Source organism: Oxyura jamaicensis, chromosome Z, assembly GCF_011077185.1.
Source record: "Oxyura jamaicensis isolate SHBP4307 breed ruddy duck chromosome Z, BPBGC_Ojam_1.0, whole genome shotgun sequence".
Taxonomy (NCBI): domain Eukaryota; kingdom Metazoa; phylum Chordata; class Aves; order Anseriformes; family Anatidae; genus Oxyura; species Oxyura jamaicensis.
In genome coordinates, this window is record NC_048926.1 from 47,493,812 (window position 1) to 47,512,376 (window position 18,565).

Consider the following 18,565-nt stretch of genomic DNA (forward strand, 5'->3'; position numbering starts at 1 on the left):
GTTTATAGAGAAGCCATTACTGATCGCTGCTTTTACTGAAAGAATTCCAACCATTCTGCAGCAGAGGATAACATCAGCAGTGGAGGGTTATTGGCAGCAGCACTCATCCCAGCAAATTGAGAATGTGGGGTACTTCTGCATTATTTGTACAAATTGCTGGTGTGAGTCACTGTATCTGTTTCCGATAATGCTGCTTGTTATCTGGCCTGAAGAGGTGGTTAAGTTCTTTCTGGATACAGCCATGTGGAAGAGGCAACCATAGGCATGTGTATATGCACACCTGTGTGCACATGGGCAGGTATGTCTTTTCTTGGCTAGCTTGCTTGCCTTCCTTATGTTTGAGGTGACCCAGCTCTATATGACAACGCGTAAGGCAAATAGAGTGGGCAACCTGCAAAAGGCCTGGTAAGGAAACAGGTGTGAGTGGTGGGGTTCAAACAGCTGAGAGTCATTCACAGATCACTTAAGGTGACTGAAGTTTATAAAATGCACTGTTAGTAATGTGAGGACAGACAAAAAGTAAGGCAGTTGCAAATGGGAAGACTGAGAAACCCGAACTTAAATTCCATGCTTTAAAGCAGACCAGAAGCCAAGCAAGCATCCTCTACTCTTTAAAGCACTCCAAGATTAAAAATATTTACATTGGTAGAGGTATGGGGATGGAAACATACTCTACTATCATTCATAGCATTTTATCTATTGTTTTGCAATAGTAAAAGTATACAGCAACTCTCTCTACGCACCCTTGGAAAACCATTTTGTGTGGTCAAACAGGACATGCCCCTGAGGAGCTTCAGTGCAATTAAGGCTGTGAGAAAGGATGGATGCGACTGGTATTCTGAGGTCAGCAGTTTGCCAAGGGACCATGGGCACAGGAATCACAGAATCACAGAATGATTTGGGTTGGAAGGGAAGGGACTATAAAGATCAGCTTTTTCCAACCTCCCTGCCATGCACAAGGACACCTCCCAGCAGACAAAGTTGTGTAAAGCCCCATCCTACCTGGCCTTCAACACCTCCAGGGATGGGGTATCCACAGCTTCTCTGGGCAACCTGTGCTAGTGCCTCACCACCCTCTGAGTAAAAAATGTCTTCTTAATGTATAATCTAAATGCATTCTCTTGTAGTTTAAAGGCATTGTCCTAGCTCTATACGCCCTTGGGTACTGGAAGGCTACTATGAGATCTCTGCAGAGCCTTCTCTTCTCCAGGCTGAACAACCCCAGCTCTCTCAGCCTCTCTTCATAAGAGAGGTGCTCCAGTTCTCTGATCAACTCTGTGGCCCTTCTCTTGTCTCACTCCAACAGGTCTCTGTCTTTCTTGTGCTGGGGGCCCCAGAGCTGAATGCAGTGCTTCAGGTGGGGTGTCACAAGAGCAGAGTTTGGGGGTGGAGAATCACCTCGCTTGCCCTGCTGGACACAGTGCTTTCAATGCAGCCCATGTTATGGTTGGCTTTCTGGGCTACCAGCATATACAGTTAGGTCATGTTGAGCTTCTCATCAACCAGTACCCCTCAGGGTTGCTCTCAATCTATTCTTCACCCAGCCTGTATTGTGCTGGGATTGTCCCGGCCCAGATGCAGCACTTTGCACTTGGACTTATTGAACTACATTAAGTTTGCATGGGCCCACCTCTCAAGCATGCCAAGCTCCCTCTGGATGGCATTCCTCAGGCTAGGAGCTAGGACAGCTTTAATTAACAGCAAAAATATGTAGCAATGGTATATGCTGGAGAGGTTGGAGCCAAAAACTTGGCTAGAGCTTGAGCAGTCTAGGAGAAGTTGAAGCCCAGTGGCCAAACACGGGTCTTTGGAGGATCCAGGTCAGAGGAGCTATCCCAGGCACATGAGAAAGGGAGAAAATGGTCGACTATGAAGGCATATTCAGAAATTAAAAATCAGGAGCCTGGGTTTCAAGTTGCATGTGGAAGTGAGATCTGGCATTTAGGAAAGCACTTGTGCCATGATGAACATGGAGGAGGAGTGCCACCAGCAGAGATACAGACCACAGCTCCCAGATCCAGGACAAAGGGACACCGAAGCCATCACATGGCCTGAGAAGGCTTATTATGGCAGTGAGGATAGCAGAAGAAAAAATCCTAAGAGGCATGGAAAACAACCAGACTTACTGCCTGCCAGCAGCAGTAGGGGTGTTATCTCCAAGTAGTTAAAACTGTTTCAGCAGCAGCACATCTGAAAGACTACCTGGACACTACTATTATAGTCAACATTAGTATTGCATAAAAGTTGATTGTCTGCTGTTATTATTCAATTTGACAGAAATAGGAAGGAATAAGGCCATACTGCTATGAAATTACTACCGAAGCAACCTGTTAAGCCTCTTCTCTCCAACAGATATTACTGGCCACAATGAATGGTGATTAGTCTTAAACTGGTATTTTATTTTAATCTTACCAGCAGCGCTTTATCTCTCTCGCATTACTAAAAAAATTTTATAGCTGTGCTTTGTCCTAGTAATGCCAGTAGCCTAAGTGCAAGAAATTATACTGATAAAACCATGATTTTGTACATAACGTTGTGTAAATACTAAAAGCCTGCTTTTGCACAGCACCTGACCAACATATGCCTGACCAGCATATCTAAACCAGCAGAAATCTGTTGTTTAGATATAAGCATTAGGATTGCCATGTGGCTACAAAATCCTTAAGTACAATTTTACTAAAAACTCAACCGTTAATGCCAAAATAAAACTACTGCACAAAATTATGTATCAGAATAAATACATACGTCTGCTTCCTGTGCAGTGACTCAAATATCAATGATCGAACCACCACAATGACAGTCAAATGAAATGTGTTAGGAGGTTTTAGTACAGTGATGCATGGGTAGATTGTAATGTTCGTGGCCTGATGCTCTCTTTTACCTTTCCAGTAACATGTTAATTTAGTTTTTAAACTTTTGCCCAAAATGAAAGCTTCTAAAAAGAAATAAAATAAAATAAAAAATCTGTTAGAGAAAAACTCTATATATGCCATAAGAAAGAAGTTTTTTGACTGCTCTATGCTCTTTGTAACTCTTTCATGCACACAGTCACTTTAATTGTGTATACTCACACAGCCATTCCACACGATAAACTTTAAGTCACATGAAACTAACACCCGCCCTCTGCTGTCCAAGATGCAAAAGAAGCTGGAAGGAGCCTTTCCTTTCTAGAGTGCATTAACTCTCCCTAGAGCATTAGCATCTAAGGACAGCTAAATCATCAGCCTGAAAAACACACCTAAAAGAGGGAATAAGGAGAACGAAAACCTTGCATTTAAGACACGGCAAGGTCACGTTATGGCAGAAGGAAGTGAGTGTGGGCCATCAGAAAGTAATCTTGTTTCAGAGGGCAGCAATGTCCTGCCTTTCGCATCTGTTCAGCAGCATATTGCACTGACCAGCAAACATCTCTCTGTAACAAATACACGAAGCAGAATCAATCGCTGATTCTGGTTTTCGTGCCTTTGATAGAAGACAATCTATAAAATATCACCAGCAGATAAACCACCTTCCTCAGCTTTGATGGGGTCCTTTTCAGCAGAAATAGTGTTTCCATCATTCAAGAAAAAAGATGGGTATGTAGTGCCAGGAGAAGTGATACACAGAAAACAGAAGCATGAAGCATGAGCAGTATAGGGAGGACCATATGGCTCACCTTTCTACAACTTTTAATTATGTCCCCCAAATTATCTTGTAGTTATCAATCAGTAGAAAGAAGAAAAGGATGAGTAAAAAAGAGGTACGTTCTGCATAACATAGGTAGTAAATATCAAAAATATGGAGGCAAAAGAGGTAGCTGTTTATTCCCAAATAATTTTCCTTTTTGCCTTTTTTTTTTTTTTCAATCAAATAATTTTTACTGCAAAATAATAAAAATTTGAAACTTCTCAGCATAGCAGCTGTCCTGAATCTGATTCATAAACAAACAATACATTGAAACAGCAGAACATTCTTTTGGCAACACCAGAGGTTTTGCTGAACTTCAATAATACAAAATTATTATTTAAGGGCTGTTAAGTGTCTTCCTGAGAAAGATATTCATTTTCTAAATCATCATTAGTTTGTTTGTTTTGAATAGAGCTTTGGCCAAGGTAAATTAAAATTAGTTGCTAGGAAACTAGCATAAAAGTGTTACTTATGAACAATGACTATCAAATTAAACACCAGCACCCTTCAGCATGCTTTTCAATCCCTGGTTACCCCTGTTGGAGTTCACTAACTCCATAACACAACCTGTGAATTATTGGTCAATCAACAGGTACTGAAACAAACCACTGGCCAGCTTCTGTGAAATATTACAGACAAGGGGATATTTCAAAGATGTCAAGTAATGACATATTCATGCAGTTGGCAGGCAGGAAAAACAGTGAAATTCTGCCCATGTCTACCGAGACAAAGATACTGTGCTGCTAGCCCATCCTTCTTAGAATCTAAATAAAAAGTAAATTTGATATAAAATCTAAATAAATAATCAACTAAATAAATTTAGATTACATATAGATAATCAAAATTAAGTCTAGCAGGGAGACAGTCTTTTAAGACAAGCTACACAAGAGACTCTGTAAATGCCTCCATTCACAGCAGCAGCTTTAATAGGGGAGTGTATTCAGCCACCAGCAAAGCCAATCACAGTTTTATCCTAAAAACAGATGCTTATCCAAAGTACAATATTTTCCCAAGACCTGTTCTTCCAATAGTATTTTGAATAATATCCTCAAACATAGATAAGCTATTTCTTTTGCAGTTCATGCTTTTGATAAATAAGTTTCATGTGTTGTTATGGGAAATATTATCATTATTGTGTGACCTCACAGACTGTGTCCAAAACATCTCCAACATAATCAACATGGTTAGCAAGAGTTGTTTTGCTGTCATTGTATTGGAGTGAAAATATATTGTATTATGCCATAAGGTCACATTTACATTTAGGAGTAAAAATGCTTTTATAATGTACATTTGGAGCTTCAGACCACATTCTCCTTTCTCTGCAATCCTGAAATTGTTCGTATGCCCTAAATCTGTCTCACAAAATACACTAACCTACTTTTTAACCTTCTTTTTGTGGAGATTGGAATAAATGTCATAAATGCTTACAAGAATCACTTGACAGTACCTTGACATATCATTGTACTTCTGTACACTTGTTTTTATTGTGGGTATTTCAGTTAATGTCTCTCATGCTAACACTCAAAAATTTAAAATCTGTTTGCCAAATTCCATATACTAAAGCAATTAGAACCAGCTCAGTTCATCTTGCAAATATCCATCCCACCATGATTATGATTACTATCACTAATTAGAATACAAAACTCAGGATTCCTCAGTGTTTTGGCAAATCCCAACCACTAATCCAGCTGTTCATATGCACATTAATTTCAATAGCACTAAATATGACAGTATATAATTAGCAGTTTACCAATAGCCTTGAACAAGCTTAACCCTAATATTTACAGTCACTAATTCCTAGAGCAAAAGGCAAAAAGGAGTCGCTGTTAATATTTACTCTGATCTTTTGCATAATACATCTTCTGTGAATTAATTCTTCATTGGGCCACCATGCACTTTCAAAGAAAATACCTGGTTTTTATTAGAGATTCAGAGGAGCTGTCACAACTCTGGGTAAATTGCTACCATAATCAATTACCCAATTGTTTACTGTTTGTAAGCAGAAGCACAAAATAAAAACATGTCATACTTATACTTAGGAGTCTGTTTTTAACACAAGGAGCTAAATGAGGTCTGTACCAAGTGTAAATTTTCTGGGTAACTCTTGAGGCTTAAATCAACCCATTAGTAGCTACCAGTGCTCGGCACACTCATACATTGTACAAACTAATGACATAGACAGAGATTTGCCCCTGCCTGCAGTGATCCATGAAGTCCAATCAGATAATACAGTAACATTCAGCAGAACAAGGGCACAGTCTACAGTTAAACATATTCACAAATTTCTCTGTGCTGTTCTGGATCTTGATTATGGACCCCAGGAAATACAATATTCCATTGTTTCTACTGATTTTGACATACGACCATGGAAGCCCTCCCTAAAGGAAGAATGAAAGGAATTCTGAATCTGTGCAGGGTATTTTTACCTGGGAGAGCACAGGGCAGATAAGACAACATACTTAGCAAAGAATGAACTGCAGTGATGCATCCTAATACTGGCCTTCCTAGCACTGGTTTCTAAAATGCAGCAATGTAACAAAATTTTTAGTAAAACAAATATTCATATGAAAAATATTTTTTTACTCTTGCTTTGCTGATCTTCTCACACCCAGATCAAGTAAACAAACATACGTATGTATACATAAACACACACATACATATTGTTTCTCTCATGCTCTATGTATAACCAACACAGAGAAACAATTTATCTCTAAAGATCTCTCTCTTTATATATATATATATATATATTATTTGATAAACTTCCCCCTATTACTTGCACAGCTTTGGTATAACTTAAAAACACTTTCTAAAGGCCAAGCAGCAAAACTAGTAGCCACCTATATTTCTGTAATTCAATTATATTCTCATCAGTATGCAATAATGTACCATGGACAACTATAAACATATCTTGGCTTGTAACTCTGAGTTGCTTTCCCTATTTCTTGAGTGTTATCACCTGGAATGTATTTCAATTGCAGAATTAAATTCTCATTATTTACAGTATATGACATTCTTCATTATTCAATAACTACCTGCTAAAACTAACCAGCGTGTTGGATCAATTTTAATTTCACCAAAGACTGTTAGATTTAAAAATATATAGTATTTAGTCATGCTTTTATATATATGTGTGTGTGTGTGTGTGTTTCTGTTAATTGGGAGTAATATCACTTCAAAAATAAGGTTGGATTCCACACACATTTGAGAATACTTGATATAGAAATTGGTTCTGGTGCTTGTAGGGTTAATCTGCTGAGTCGTGACTACTTGTAACTGTCAAATTCTCTCCAAGGATAAATAATTAAAGCTTCAGGAAGAATAAGCACACAGGAAGTGGTGGAGATTGGATGTACGTAGGTGTTGAGGGCATTCATTTTTATCCAATCGCTGAATAAAAAGCACATTATTCATGCAATCTTGTTCATTCACTGCTACGTGACCTGCACCACAATAGAAGACTGCAGCATCCAGTGCTGAATTGAACTGCATTAGAGGCAAAGATGAGAGAGCTCCAACTGTATCAGCACACAGGAACAAAATGCCATGGTGTAGGTGTATACATAGCCTCCGGTTAATGCTATAATGAGATGAGTTACAGCTCTTATGACTAACACTGAAACAACACAAAAAAATATTGTTTCTTGTATATTTTTTTTCTTTGGGGACAATAAAAATAGCAAATATTAACCTTAAAGTAAAATGGTTCTTTCACTTTCTCTTCAGCTTAGATCTCCCCAAATGTGTTGCTAATGATCACTTTAAAAAAAAAAAAAAAAAAAAAAAAAAAGTGTCCTAATTAGCAAAGCAAAACAAATGTAATGCATTGCAACATTTGTGGTACAGAAATTTAAAAAAAAAAAAAATCAATAAAGTGAACACTTTAAGATGTAAAATCTACAGAAAAGCAATCTTAGCAGCGAAGCAAAATATAAAATAACAATAAAAAAAAAAAAAGAAAAAAAAACTGCTGTGTGTTCCTGAAGGTTTTTTTAAAGCACAAGAACAACACCCTGCACCAAAATAGATTCCTTCGCCTTCACATTCCTATTTATGTCCCATGTTTACTCACTGTGAATTCTATCTTTGGCTTGATTTATCATATGACTATTATCTACTCCTTTAAATGTAATTGCTTATTGCTTGAATATTTGTATCTTATATATATAAAAAGAAACCCAAATAATACTTTAGTGAAAAAAATCTACCAATAATCATTAAAAAGTCATGTATCTATAATCCCTAACTAAAGTCCATGGTTATTGGAAAGCAAAGTCCCAGCTAAAAGTGTTCCTATCATCTCCTCGCACTACCTACCCACTCTGGCAGTTTTAAATACCAGATCAGTTACATCATTCTTAGTAGCAGATGTTGCAGCTTCTTATCTTATATCCAAACATAGACAGAACCAATGAAAATTTTAACTCTCATTTGTCATGAAAAATAATCATCCTACCGAAAGGCTTGAATGTTGAAGAATTTCATGATGGGGGGGGTTGATGTTACCAGAAAAAAATAAAATAAAAAAAAAAAAAAAAAATATTTTGATGTGAAAGACATGAAAACACTGTCCAGCACATATTTAAAGCATACAGAAATGTGGGAAAGTAATTGGTTTCTAATCACAAGCCAAAAGAAGGAAAATAAATAAATAAATAAATAAATAATGATTAAAAAAAAAAAAAAAAAAAAACGAAAGAAATTAGGAGATTTGAAAACTACCAATCTTGTTATTTAAACATATTCATTACGCTCAAAAGGGTAATGAAATGCTGTATCTGCAGAGAAAATGGATGCTGATGAGTAAAAGAATGAAGGTCCTGACTTACACATTAAGATTAGGAAAAAAGAAAAATCCTATATAGGTGGTCAAGAAAAAGGAGATAAAAGAAGGAAAAAAAATAGACCAGAAATATCTCTGAAGACTAACTTAGCAAGATGCCCACTAGAAATTTGGGTCGGTGTTAGGGCTCATCCTCTAATATCTTTATTGATGATTAGGTGCACCCTCAGTAAGTTTGCAGACAACTTCAAGCTGGAGGGAAGTGTTGAGCTGTTGCAAGGTAGGAAGGCCCTGCAGAGGGATGGGGACAGGATGGGTTGATGGGCAGAGGCCAATGGGATGAGGTTCAACCTGGCTAAGTGCTGGGTCCTGCACTTTGGCCACAACAACCCCATGCAGCATTATAGGCTTGGGGCAGAGTGGCTGGAAAGATGTGCAGAGGAAAAGGATTTGGGGATGTTGGTCGATGCTCACCTGAACATGAGCTGGTAGTGTGCCCAGGTGGCCAAGAAGGCCAACGGCATCCTGGCTTGTATAGAGTAGCCAGGGAGGTGATTGTCCCCCTTTTCTCAGCTCTGGTGAGGCCACACCTCAAGTACTGTGTTCAGCTTCGGGCCCCTCAGTACAAGAAGGACAGCGATGCCCTGGAAACTGTCCAGAGAAGGGCTATGAAGCTGTTGAAGGGCCTGGAACTCAAATCCTGTAAGGGGTGGCTGAGGGAACTGGGGTTGTTTAGTGTGGAGAAGTGGAGGCTCAGGAGAGACCTCATTGCTCTCTACAACTACCTGAAATGAAGTTGTTGGGGAGCTGGGGGTTGGCCTCTTCTCACAGGTAACTAGTGATCAGACTAGAGGGAATGGCCTCAAGTTCCACCAGGGGCAACCAGGGTTTAGGCTGGGCATTAGGTGACATTTCTTCTCAGAAAGAGCAGTCAGGCATTGGGATGGGTTGCCCAGGGAAATGGTGGAGTCACTGTCCCTGGGGGTGTTCAAGGAAAGGTTGGATGTGGTGCTTAGGGACATGGTTTAGTGGGTGACATTGGTAGTAGGGTGATGGTTGGACCAGATGATCTTGAAGGTCTTTTCCAACCTTAATGATTCTATGAACTTTGTAAGTATATTAATGACTATAATGGGACAAGTTTAATTTAGAAACAACGCATAAACGTATAAATATCAAAGTCCTCAAAGACAAGTAGCTTTTTGTCTTGGACAGAACAACTAGCTTCTTAACCCAGCACTCAAAATATTAACAGACATTGCCAAAAGAAAATGTGGTATACGTCTAGTTAATACTTTTTTTTACAAAGGAATTGTTCCCTGTTTACAAATTGCAGCAATGCATAAAACAATTTATTGGAGTAATGTATAAAACACATGAAAATAAATATTGTTATTATACTTGGAGAGGGTAAAAAAACTTTTATAGAACAGAATGGTCCTTTCAAAAGCACTGCTGCCAGATAGAGTTAGGAACCAGCATGAAAGTTTGAATAACAGGTCGTTCTTCCTTCACCTGCATTAAAGCTAAGGACAGTGCTGCGCAGAATTTGAAATAACAAATTGAAAATGGTGAGGTTTGTCCTCTATGTTCTTCATTGGTCACCTTATTCACTGAGTCCCTAGTACAAAATTATATTACTATAATAGAGCAGCATGAGATATAATTAATCAAAAGAACATGAAATTGTCCTGTGTCCCAGTGATGTAGTATTAATGGCTATCAGTGTTGTAAAACACTTGCCCTACCTTTGAAGGAAATTAATCAACATAGTGATAAATAATATTATATAATTAAGCATTGTTAATGTTGAAATCTAAGATTACCCAGCTCTTAGGTAAGCTCAAGCTTGTGTGACTTTAACAACTGTGTGACATTATTGAAGAGAAAATAGTTTTCCTAAACATTGATAAAGAAAGTAACATTAACCTCCCTCTACTGTTTCAAAATTACAAGATGATTAACTGCAACAGAAAGGTAACACGAGACTAACTCCATTTATCATGGCCAAGACATAAATTGCTAGTCAAATTCATGATAGGTTCATTTCAGGGGTCATCCCAAAAGAGGTTACTGACTGGGGAAAAAAGCACTGCTGGAAGCCAAATCTTTGACTGATTATGGAAAAGAGGAGATTCTCCCAGTGTTAGTGGCATAGACAGATAAAAGAAGATAAAGTTTTTCAATTTTAAAAATATTGCTAATATCACATAGCTTTTACAATTCATGATTGCCATTTATCATATTTGTGGAAAATTAATTCCTAGATAATAAGAGGTTGACCAGAACAAATGAGTCCTTACAGAGATACAAATAAGAGTGATTGATGACACCTATCAATGTTTGCTTGTAAAGTTCAAATATGTTAATGAGATCTCAGTGCATTTGAAATAGCCACAGAAAGTTTATCAAGTATAATTGCTGCATTTCAGCAGAAATACAACCTGACTGTAATAGCAGTCAGATTTGTATACTACCCTATGTCGCACATGTTTCTGACACTAATATGCAGATTGGACGTGGGAGTTTCTAGGTTCAATTCTAGTTTTGTAATTGGGTGGCTTGTCCCCTAAGTCCATTTTCAACACACATAATTTTAATCACTTATCAGAGGGTCTTAAGTTAGTAGTTGAGTCATCCTAAATGCCCTCAACAGTCTATGGAAAGAGATAGTCACCTGTAGAGGACAGATCAGATTTTACTGCAGTGGAATTACATTTACTGAATGGCCTACTCAATAATTCAGACTGAAGCTATCTACATTAGCAGTTCAAATGTTTGAATAGCATTTGGAACAAATAAATTCCATCTAATCATTAAATGAGTTGTATACTTCTCTCTCCTAATTTAATCTTCTCATGAGCTGTTTTTGTGAAAAGCAACTTGGTGGCCTTTTAATCATCATTGCTTCTGTATTTAGTAACTTTGAAAAGAGATCATTCTTCCTCCCTTATCACACTGTTTCCTTAGGTGGAAAATGAGTAACAGTCTGTTTTCTAGGAGACTAGCACAATAGCCTTTTTAGATAACTACAGGTGGGTGAGCAGCTTGACCACGTAATCACTTAGCATACTTTAAAAATATCCAAAATTCCCCAATATTTTGGCAGAGGTTCAAGGATCTTCTATTCCCGTAACCCAAACATCTGCTCTTTCCCTCATGTTATTTAGTAAGATGAAGCCTGGGAAAGTAACTTCATTTAACGATTTCATTATTAAAAAAAAATAAAAAAATAAAAAATCAGGAAAGGTTTGAAAAAGCAAAATGTCTGACAACTTGTTGATAGTCATAGTTAAATAATTTTCCCAAAACACAGGATAATTAATATGTCAAATTGGACATATTAATAAGGAAATATAATAAGGAAATAAGGAAAAATAGGCCTTATTGTCTCTTCTATTTGAACCATCTGCAAATTAACAATATGAATACTAGAATATTTTCCTAGTCAGTATTCCGTAAGATAGAATTTTCTTTATGTAATGTCTAAAGACAAAGAAATATCAGAAGCTAACACATGCTTCTCTCAATAAAATACTTCTGGTGAGCCAGTTAAGACCAGTGAAGCCCTTTAATTAACAATGGCACACAGGCAGTGCAAGATTACAGGAATCTTTCTCATTTGCTTTAGATTGCCTTATTTTAAACTCAACAAATCAGAATCTCTGTGTTCTTATCCTTTCTGTTTACTGGAACAAAGTTCACTTTTTTCCCTCTTACCTCCTTAGAGCAGATACAGCTCTCTTCCCTCTCTGCCCAGGAGCAGTGGTGTGGCTGTTTGCTCTATAACCTCATCCTGACATCCTTCTGGACTTGAACCACTGATTTTTACTAAAATATTTTATCCAAAGGAAAAAAAAGGGCCTCTTCTAGAAAACCGAACTTAAAACATGTATTTTCTTTCAATGATAGGGAACACGGGTGCTAAAATGACACGCATGTGGCAAAACCATCAGTTAAATTGCCATACATGGTATAACAGGAAGGTGCAGATGGCCATAGGATTTGCAGTGTTGTTTTTTCTCATCCCCAACTGGAGGCAGAGAATTAAATTCAAGGAATCTACTTTGTTGCTGGCAATTACTTTGTTGCATTGGGAAAACTATTACACAGTTCTTTTCCAAATAACAGGTCTTTAGCATGTGGCTGCATGTATGACTACATGGGAGCACATCTGGCTGAATGGTTAAAAAGGGAACCTGCCCCCCTCACCCACATGTCTGATGCTGCAGAGAGAGGCATCCTCAATAATGCCTCACATAAAAGTGCAGCTGAAATGCTAACATTGAATGGTAAGGCAGCATCAGTCACAGCTATAGATCTTACTCAGAGTGCCATAAATATGGCATCAAACCATCTCAAAAAAAAATGTGATCATGCTTACCAGATGCTAACAACATCCATTTCATTTAGTTTTGCCTTCCATGCAGTGAAAAATATTGTAATTTTGCAGGAATTACTGTCAAAATCACAGCTCTAATTACATTCTGCCATTTTAAAGTGATTGTATATGCATTTAATGTTTCTGAAGGTGTCACCCTGAATACTGAAATTCTCTGTTCATTCACAGAAGAAATACAATATTAACAGCCAATGCGACAGGACCTTAATGTCTGCTAAGAAAAATCACCAAGGAAAGTAAGATTTAAAGTGACTGTTTTCAACTTAAAAACTGTTAAAAACTGAAGTTACATTTGTAGTGCTGCAAAGCACCTGGCTCCTTGGTTTTACACGGCAGGAAGGATTCTGATAGAGCCAAAATACATGTTGAAAAACTTCTGCTCTTGAAGCGAGCTTCGGACTCTTCACCCGTGTCTTCATCTTTGAATAAATCACATCTTTATCCCATGAAAAGCTGAAAGATGAGCATACAAAGCATTCCATAGTGATAAGTAGTACATCTTCAACAAGCATGTTGTGGTTATGAAAGCTCAGTCATATGATTGACTATATTAAAAAAGCAACAAATTCAAACATATTTAAAGCCTCACTACCTAACTCCTCTCCTGGAAACCATGAAAACTACACTCTGAAACAGAGCAAAGTGTTACATTTTGGCAGCCTCGAGGAACATATACTTTGGAAAAATTAGGTAAACTATGGATTTACCTACACATCTCTGTCATTCTTCCATGGATTGGTGAGGATCCTTGCTATCACTTAACTTCCTTCAGGAAGGTCTTTGCCCTTTCAGACCCTGCTCCCACCTCCAGAAAGGAGCTGATTGCAGTGGCAAACCAACTCTACAAGTCCCCGTCCCTCCCCCAGTTTCCACATTCAATTTGATGTAACTATTCTAATTCTACCTTTTGAGAAATTAAAATATTAAACTTCCCAAAGGTTTTTTTTTTTTTTTTTTTTTTTTTTTTTTCACTCCTTCAGATATTAAGTTGATGGCTTAAATAAGGGGTTACAGCTTTGAGTTAAGTAAAGACTGTCATTAGTTGTTACTAATTTACAGTAATTGGCTTTGGCTATATACAGATCAGATAAATGAGAGCACATGTTTAACTAACAGATGATACATTACAGGACTGTTTGCTTTAATTTATCATCAATCATATGGAGCATTTTTATAACAAGTTTATTTTAGCATTATTCCATTCCAAAATTCTTCACTCAAACCTTTATTTTTTTTATATTTTATTTTTTTTTTCCCTCGTGGCTCCATCTGCTGATTAGAAAAATGTTACAAGGCACCATGGCAACGCTTGCTATGCTATAAGACAAACTGAAGAAAGTTTTCAGACTCCTCAGGCAAAACTCAGATATACCAAAAATGCACAATGTCAGAGAAACACTGCAAAGATATTATTTCATGTGATTTTGTAGATATTATATATATTTTTATATTAAATATATATATATAATGCACAGAGTGGAAAAATTATCTTGCCCTAATAAAAGGTAATTTGGTATTTCATTGTTTCAACACATTTTGTTGTTTGAAATAAAACTCAAGCACTCTCGAAGCGTGACCTGGCAATGTTGATATCTAAACTTCACTGCTCGGCATCCAGATACCAATGTCAATGATCATTGTCACAAAGAGACAAGTGATACTCATAAGGACGAACTGTCAAGCACATGGGGTTAATCTCACTAGACTTCCTCTCCAGTCAGGAGAAAAAAAAAAAAAAAAAAAAAAGACTCTTACAGGAAAATTCAGAGAACAGACCAATTTTCCCTTTATAAAGGGGTATCCTTGTCACAAGAGACCTAGGTGACCAGCGATGCTATGATTAGATTGCCCTTTTGCCCTCAAAAATCAAACTGGCCCTGATTTTCATTCAGGCTCACTTGTAGCTGCACAGGTTAGTAACCAATACCAAGCAGCAGGAAATAGAGCATGATCAAGCCATAGCATTCATCTTTTATGCAGCCTTCTATCTCACAATAAAAAATAACAATAATAATAAAATAAAAATAAATAATAAATAAAAACCTACACCTACATCATCTACACTGTGCTAATTTATTCCTGCCAACTGCAGCTCATGGAGGATCAATTCCATCTCCTGCTTTCAGGCTGGATAATGAGCCTGAAATTTACCCTTTGCTATTTAATTTTCTTTTGCTTGCAAGCTTCCCTCTATCAAGTATTTTAACAATAACAATACAATAATATAATAATACGATTGTGATAACAGACAGGTGTCATTTGAATATTCCCAAAGGCTGGAGGCTTGTTTCAGGTGTGTTTTACCTTTAATGCAATGTTAGACCTGACCACAAAGGTCTTTGAAATCTGTGCCTTCTCACATGAAATTAAATACTTTCTATCCGTCAAGACCCAACCTCCACTTATAACACCATCTACACAAAGCATAATCACTTCTAAGCAGTTGTTGTAAGGCTGAATGAAAACAACTGTGACTCAATCTAAGGTAACAACTAGTTTATGTGGTATCCTGAAAAACACCCTTCTCACTGCCAGTGTTTCTTCTGGTATGTCCCCAAAGAAAAAGCTACATATACCAGAAATCTAGCAATAGTCTTATCACACCAAACTGTAAAACAATTTATCCAAGCTGAGAGGCTGAAGGAGGTGTTTCTTTGGGGATCAGGTTTAGATGAGTATGGCAACTGTGTCTCCCCCCCGGGTCAAAGTTCAGTAACAACGTGGCTACAAGCCATCTCCACCACTCACAGTCATTTCCAGAGGCAGTAAGTTGTGGTGCATTTTAGCCAGTCCCCTGGTCTGTGCAATACAGAGACGGAGAGCCCAGGATGCACTCTGGCAGGCACGCTCCACAGGCACAGATATATGTACATCTACAGTTCAGAGCCAGACAAGAACCTGATCCAAGCTTACAAGCTCCCACGAATGTTGCAACTGCAGTGGTTATGTTACCAAGCAGCCTGTCCCAGAAGGCAATAAACAGACCAACTAACAACATTGTTCCGTCTTCCTAAGGCATCAAGACAGTGATTTCCATAGCCTCTGCCATTTCATTTAAGATTAAGATCAGCATGGCTAGCAATAAGTTTATGGAATTTCACAGGAACAAAAATAAGAGGCAATTCATGAAGTCTGAGCTAGTGGTTGATGCTTTTTGAGATTCAGCGCATCGTATGACCTCTGTCCTGAGTCTCAGGATGGGGAGAACAAAGAACAAGAACTGCATGGCGAGACAAAGCTGGTAGCAGCTTAAAGTTTGGTATCTTCTGGCACAAGAAAAAGCTCATAATATATATCCATTTTTCAACAGTGGAATCAGATGTAAAAATATCTGATGACTATTATGAAATATACTATTTACTGCCATTGTACTGTGCACCTACATCTTAGTCCAAAATCTATTAAGATGACCAAAGACTTCACGTATTGCAAGTCCAATCAAGTCCATGAGGATGGTTAACTCTAACGGGTGGGAAGGGAAAACCCCATTTTTAGCACATCTGCAAGCTGGCAAAATGGGACCAGACTCAGTATCCATGACAACCCTGATGATGTGCTACTATAAACAAGACAAAGGCATTAAGTTTTAATACCTGTGCAGGAATCAGTTTGACTGCTTCTATTCTATGACTTTGCAGAAGTTTTTGTTTGTTTGTTTTTATATAAGTTTGTATATACATGTATGCAATGATGTAAGATTCTGCTATGGCCAAAACTTCAGTCAAGGATATTCTTAGTATAGCAGAAAAAAGGCATGTTCTCGTTAAGTTCTTACAACAGGAACGGTTTAAGGCAAGGTCTGTGAAGGCAGGTAATTCCTTTTCTTAGATTAAAGGATACAACCAGAAAAAAATGGATGTTTCAAACTGACCACGTCACCAATATATATCAGTTTTAGAAATGAAGTCATCTAAAGCAGCTTTTGGTTGGTTGGTTTTGTTTTGTTTTTCAAGTCAGATTTGCAACATGTCTCCCAAAACAGGAAGAGTGTGGCAAATGCTATGCAGAGCTGAGTATGGTGAATGCTTGTAGTCTGACAGGTAGAAAAGAATGACACTTGCAATTTTTTTTTCAAGGCCTATCTATGTTATAACTATTACATTATTTTCTGTATAAATAGTACACAGTAATGTGTAATAGGAAAATTTAACCGGTGTATATTTTTCTTTAGATGAAAGACTAAAAAGCTGGTTGTTAGAAAGATATGGGTGAAACAGTAAGAAACTAAAAATATTTGTACTTAATTATGAACAACAACAGCAACAAGTTTTACTTGCCAAGGCAAATTCAAAGTTCTGTGTATTTCCTGTAACAAATGACGATTCTAGCACCAAAACTAAAGAAGCAAGGAATGAAGTCACCAGGAACACTGAAAGTTGAGATGTATAAGAATGGATAGAAAAAAAAAAAAAATAGATTTAGCTTGTAAACTGGAGGATTCAAAATCATGGGAAATAAATAACTATTCAGTGCAAGGGAAATATTTTTATATAAGCAGAAGCAAAAATGACCACAAGAGAACCATAAAACAGATGAGTTTCCATGAAATAAGGCAACAAGACTGAGTGAAATTGTGGGATAGTACATATTCACAGGAGCAGAATGAATTACATAGCCCTACATATAATTAAAATCCCTACATACTGTTGAAACCCTACATACTGTTGAAATCACCCCAGGAACAATACACTTTGTTCTGCACATGCTTGTCCCACGGAAGAGTGGTAAATACTACTGTGAACTACAGCAAGGTGGTAATACTGAATATAAGTTTAGCTTCGTAATAGTAGGGATAGAAAAATCAAGGCTGATATATATGGAAAGTAAAACATAAGATTAGATTCTGTAAACAGAATTGGCTGTTGAAACTTCTGAAAACTAAGTTCTATTTAACTGCAGTGAAAAACAGGATTTGGAATGCCAGGAGAAACTGACACCACTTAAACATATTGCATTGTCTCCCATCTCTACCAAGTAGTCCAGACAGACCACAGCCCTCGGCCTGACTCATCACTGAGCCTTCGGTGCCAGGCTCAGAAGAGAGAGGGAGGGGAAGATCTGTCAGATGTGTGTGTGTGTGGCTCCTCAAAATGGGGAAACCCTGACGCCTGACAGGGTGACTTTTTGGATTTTTATGGGAGAGGTGTGGGAAATCTTATCCTTTAACATGTATTCTGTGACATTTAGATTCTCCTACCTTCCAAATCTTTGTAAATGTTCCCTCACCGTGACAAAGGTATTAATCAGACAAGTGTTATTCTTTGAGATGAAAATATATGTGCTATCTGACCATAATGTGCAAAAAAATATGTCATGAAATTGTCTTCAAATGTTTAATGAACCAATTAAAATCATCTGAGCCAATAACTACGACTTCTAGTTTTCAAAGACCACTTTGTCATTTAACATGAAATCCATGAGCCCTCCAGTGGCTATTTTAAATCTTATACTGTTACAATAAACACAAGACAAAATATGTGTACATATATATACATATGTTTTATTCAGATTCCATTCTATTTTAATTGAATTCAGTCATCAGCTAGTACTCTAATTAAACATCATATTGTGGCAACCTATTAAAAGGCTATATGATACTTGCAAACCTCATACATTTTCAACTTAGTACACTTGCTTCCTCTCCTGTGCATGTGCAAAATGTACATGTTATTAGTTTTAAATATTTGACGAATATTTTTAGGGAAAAAAAAAAAAAA

The 18,565-nt window shown here is 37.4% G+C and overlaps 1 long non-coding RNA gene across 1 annotated transcript in view; it reads right to left on the minus strand.

Annotated features, from left to right (window-relative positions):
• Nucleotides 1-1,155: 1,155 nt before the first annotated feature.
• The window catches only part of LOC118156253, a 24,934-nt gene continuing 7,524 nt past the window's right edge, over nt 1,156-18,565 (minus strand). Inside the window, exon 3 of the long non-coding RNA XR_004746205.1 lies at nt 1,156-1,265. This is a non-coding gene — a long non-coding RNA (uncharacterized LOC118156253). The remainder of the gene's footprint in view (nt 1,266-18,565) is intronic.